We start from the raw sequence: 5,969 nt of genomic DNA on the forward strand, positions 1-5,969 counted from the left end.
GCTCTGTCATCCCAGGGTAATTCTCACTCAAGCTGCCTTTTCTCTTCCTATTCTTGAACAGTTTCTCCCTTAGAGTTGGTATCAAATAGAATAGCTTCCCCTTCGATTGCTTTTCCCACCATCTCAAAATTTGGTCATAAGTGCATTGCAAAATACGTTGGGCAGTTGGTATTCTCCTTCATTAGTTTCCAATAGATGACTGATTAATTAAAATCTACCATCATCACCATCCCCTGTACTCTGCCAATATAAATCCCCACCTACCTGATCTGTTTGGTGGTCTGTGCAATGCCTGCATAACGATGGAGCTCATGAGCTTTTCCCCTTTTAGCATTACTTATAGAGCATCAGTATACCCAACTCCCTCTACAGCTGAGTCACAGGACAAATATCTGAACCCGATACATAACAGCAACAGCCTCTTCCTCCTCCCTGTCCTCCCACCGCGTCTTTGCTATGCTAGTTCAGTCACACTGTTGCTCATGGATTAAGATTTCAGGTCCTCTTGTTTATTCCCCGTATTTCCTATATTATTATACAAACAACTTCTGAAGTAGTGACCAGGTAGACCCATTACCCTCCTCATTACCCCATACAATTAAGACAATTTCATGGCAAAGCATACCATTGCACATATTATTGCACATATTATGCAGAGTGCCAATGGAAGTCTTAGTCCTCACTGTATAAGGCACCCAGCAAACACTAAAATGTCAACTTTATAAAACTTGGCATCTTCAAAAACTTAAAGAAATTTGATACAAGTTCCTCTGGAACTGACTGAAAGATTCCTACCAAGTTAACTAGGAACTGGATTTAGTCCCAAATAATTACAAATGCCCACAAAAGGAAGTCTGCAATCTGTTGAACAACTGTAATATTTTACCTCTACATAAACAAAATGTTCCTACTGACTGTTTTATGGTACTATAGTTACTTCAGTCTTGTCTGAAATAAACTTTAGGGGATTTTATTTAAATAGCAGCAATAACAACATGCGAAGTAAGCACCATAACCCATCATAATGTAAATCACTACTTTGTTTCAGCTGGTATCAGCCTCTGTGCCCTAGTGCATGTATGTGTACATGGGAGTCAACAAATCTGTATTACAGATGGGCGTATGAATAGTCTGTCTCAGCCTGAGGTACAGTTACATCCTGTCCTTTCCTCCGATAAAACCTCTACATGAAAAAATTATACAAACCAGGAATTTAATTGAATCGCTTTGATGTTGTTATCCCAGAATTGACAGGTCTCAGAGAGCCTGGCTGAATATTTAACAGTCTTCCAGACCACACAAAAGAAACTGAATTTAGCCACATCCATGCCCATCCTGAATCATCTTATCAGTCCCTTTCACATAGCCTGAAGCAGGATCAGTCCAGAAAGAGAGTATGTTCCTGAGGTCTTCTGTGTCATCTAGTGTCTCTGCTCTAACTTCACTCTTCTCTGCTAGAAGAGTCAGTCTCATTAACTATTATCAGCAGGTGCCTTCATTAAATATTTCTTCTTTATCACTGATTACAGACAATATATTTAAGAACTGCAGTTTCTCCTGACTAGTGCCCATCTGCCCAAATTTTAAAATGATTTATTCTTATCATCTGTGATGAGAAACTTACTCTTGTAGTTACAATTCTGTACTTATTTTGCCTTGGCTTATCTTTTTGCCATAATCAAGGATGCATCTTTCGTCTGGGTCGCAACTTAAAGATTATACCAATGTTGTGGTTCTGCGGTTTTAAATATGGAATTTCCTTTCCTTCATTGCTTATTTCAGTAGCCTGTCTTACAGACTTTATAGTTTAGTAACATATTAATTTCTAAGTGCATACCACTAGATGTCTCATGGAAAAACTTGATACATTTTACTTCTGTTCTTGAAATATGGTCTCTGACATTACTACGGTCCACTGAATTTCATGGCACGAACATTGGGGTTTGGCACATGAGAATACCAATGACATAAAACATCTAAAACTAAATGAGATGCCTCTTATGTAGACATCTGCAGAAGTCGTCTGGATTCCAATTACAGTCAATGGAGAGAAACGGGCACATGTACGAAGTGATTCATCTGACCTGTATTACATGTCCAGATCAAGATGAGATTAATTAAAAATGTGACTAATTGGCTGAGATAAATCCCATCCCTCTTGAGATGAGTCCTGTTAGTTATAACAAGCTGCAAGATTGGTTCCCCCACTTCTCCATTTAGTCCATATTTCTTGGAAAACAAAGAAATTCATCATCTGATGATGATGACAGCTTGTTCATGCAATAGCACACCTTCTTTATTCATTTTGTGTATTTCAGGGACACAGTCTGTGGTCCCCATCTCTTTTGTCTAAGGCTTATTCTGAACCGTTCCACTGCTGGTGGCTGCAATACTCATAGTGTTCAGTATTTTATTTTTCTACCTCTCCAGCTCATTCCACACTCCCGGCAGTACACAGTGACTTTATCATGCTCAAATGCCCTGGCACATTTTGCTATGTATCAGTGCTGAATGCAATACTCAAATCACTGCTCAAAAAGCAGTTCTAATACTGTTCTTAGGGACCTATTTCATCCCATGCATAATTATGGCATTAAAAAATAGTGATACAAACACTGTACATATTTCTCCATTGGTTGCTAAGCTCAACTAAGTGAAACTATTTTTATTCCATTTTTCCAACCGAGGGTTACGTTTCACATATAATTCTCCAAGATGGACACAAACACAAACAAGCCCAAATACATCAACGCAAAGTATTTGTAGGAAAAATCTGAACTGTCAAAAGGCAGGTCATTATTAAAATACACATGCACTGAAAACCGCACACAACTCTAGATGGATTGTTTTGTCAGCAAGAAGAGGTAAGCTTTTATAATTTCTAATTCATCACTCCAAGTAAAGTCAATTTTCTGGTTTTCAGCTAGTAAATATGTTTTATATTCAAACCAGAAATACAGTCACTTCAGGTATGAATGAATTCTAAAATGAAAATTAACATACAGTTAGTAATTGTAAGATCACAAAAAATGTTTGTCATGCTCTATCTATTCCCTTGATGTATCAGGAAGTGAGAAGCTATCAATAATGAAATGAATGAAAATTCATATATAATCATAAAATGATGTATTATACTCAAAACACGGCAGGAAAAACAATCAATATGTGCGTATCCTTTCCAAAGCACAGAATTCCCGAGTCATAAAGCATATTACAAAGAATTTTACAAGAGAAAGAGAGCTGTGGAAATATTTCTTCATCCCATTCAGGGCAAAACAAGACTACAGTTTTGCCAGCATGACTATCAGGCTGGAGCGTGAAAACAGGCCATCTCTAGCCACTGTAGCTACGCCAGCATGCCATATGTCCCTACAAACACCCCTAACTACAACAGCTATGCCTACCCCCTCATACAGTGAGAACGTCACTTCCCTGGTTTAGTCGTACAAAAATTGTGAAGGCGACTTAATGGCAGGGTGAGATTTTTTTCCATTTTGTCAGGATGTACTTCTCTTCATCTACGAAACACAGGTTAGAAACATGGTGCACAGAGACTCCTTGCACGGCAGGTGGTAGTTCCAAACTAGACCGCAAATACTACTGGACCTCCAAAGTTTCTGACACCGAAACCCTTTTTTTAACAGTTCCTACCACTGCAGGAGGAACTAGCAAGACACACCTGCACCCCAAAATCCCAATTTCATAAGTAGTGTTTATTTAAATAAAAGCAAACCTGTGCGATGGTAGCAATGAGAAATAACTGGTCGTGGTCTCTGATGCTTGCAACTACCAAGTCCCATATTATTTCTAGACCTGGTTTTTACTGGACCACATGGAAGATGAGATTGAAGAGCTGTAAGTAAACATAAGGACTGAAGAACAACCCAGAGAAAGGAGATAAACTTTCTCCTCTATCCGAGCGCACAATGAGATGAGATAAAATTTATCTGATCCCACGCATGATATAATAAGGCAATACCAACTGGCTGTGCCGCTGAGATCCACCATTTGTGCAAAACCCTGAAATAATTTCAAGGAGTTAAGTTTACTTTAAATATAAGCTAATTTGGAACAAAGCGTGATCGTTGGGGCTATCATTTCCCATGACACTGTCAAAAAGAAGGCATCTGTGACACGCCTACGCCTGATAGGGTCACTAAACTGAAACTTTATCTAGGCATAATTAGGCGAATTAATACACAGAATGCCTGATAACCTTGCAATTCCATGTTATTGCTATTTTAGACATAGAGCATTTACATCACAAATGCTATCCAAACTGGAATAAAAGTATGTATGCTCAGAAAAAAGGCCTGGTAATCACAGAGACATGAATATTCCTGAGATTTCCTCACATGCAGCAAACCAAAAAATGAAATTCCCCTCCAATCTACCAGATTTATGGGGTAATGACTTTTGAGTGGTCCACTACCTAACACAAATCACTAAGTGCTCAAGACACCAGCCTAAAAATCCAAAGCTGGATAAAATCCAGGCAGCTTGTCCCCTCTTAATTATCAGGAGGTGGCCTTCAGTTCATTAGGCAGGGACTGACTGAATCGGAGTCTTGGGAGCACTGCCAAGACAATCTGTTTCAAGATCGGCTGCTCACAAAGGACAGTTATCTACTCTTGCTTTCAGTGTACAGACTGAAATTCTCCAAAACTGCCTGATAGTCATGAACACATACCAAATACCAGGTTTGTGCTCAGCTACACAGCTCAATGGCAAAACCTTTTGCCAGAGTTGGAAGACCTTGCTCAGCCTGCACTACATGCTTGCAAGAAATCAAAGACTCACACAATCAACTTTTCTACAGTATTTTCTCTTGTCCATCTGCTACCAATGCTATTTCTAATTAGTCAAACTTCAAGATACTTCCTCCAGCATTTCTAAATAACATGAAGTGCCTAATATAACATGTAGCATCTTGAATGAGGTCCATGGCAATAATGAGTCATAGAACCTCACAAGGATTCTCCTTCCTAAAGTCCATATGGGGTTTATTCATATTTCACCAATCCTCACACAAAAGGAGGGATTTCATCAAGATTGTAGTGAACACTATGAAAGCCCATTTGAAGAAACGTGATGGCCCACACAAGACATTTTTTGATAACTTTATCACAGTTGAGTTATTCACATGTGGGCACCTTTGCACAAGTTCCTTAATATTATTTGCTATGTAACAGTGAAAATTGCGACTTCTTAGACCGCAGTACCTTTCTGTACTCCAGAGGCCAAAGCACTCTGCATCACAGCTAGCATGCTCATCACTGGGTCAAAGCTGCACACTCTTCCCTGAAATCATAAGGGTTTGAATCACTAAATAGGCCTCCACAGAAACAGTATGTTTGAGCTTCACCACAAGTAACTGAAAAGACTTCCCTATTTTTAAATAGAGAACCAGAAAGGGGCTTTAACAGGATTTCCCTAAGGACTTTCATAGTCCTCTTTCTAGTCCTATTTCAGTTCTTTCCATAATTGTGTAATTTGTCAAGATGAAGCTAAAAAAACAACCAGGCTTCTGGCTGATGGTAGGAGACAGTTTTGCTTGGCTTCTCAGGAAGTGCTTGACTTCATTTGCCTGGCTGGTGAAAACCAGCACAAACACACATGACAGTGCCCAGAACACTGCAGGTAACTATTAAACAATAAAATCATTACAAAAGTAAGATGCACTTCCACTAGAAGAGTTTGCCAGTATATACCATGTACTATACTACCTACTCTATAAGCTTTCCCAATATAGCATATGGAGTAGCATAACATATAGCAACATACTGTACTCTGATGTTGACTGTTCCCATTTTCATATGAGTCCAAGCAGTTCACAATGCTACAGCGGGACATATCTGAAATATGCATAAATGTTTGACAAAGTCTGAGCAGACACAGAGCTCTTTGCGTACATTTCAACTTTGTATTTGCTAATACTACAGGATAAAAACAGAACTGCACCCCGCTCT

This window comes from Fulmarus glacialis, unplaced genomic scaffold (genome assembly GCF_000690835.1).
Source record: "Fulmarus glacialis isolate BGI_N327 unplaced genomic scaffold, ASM69083v1 scaffold14092, whole genome shotgun sequence".
In the NCBI taxonomy this organism is placed as follows: domain Eukaryota; kingdom Metazoa; phylum Chordata; class Aves; order Procellariiformes; family Procellariidae; genus Fulmarus; species Fulmarus glacialis.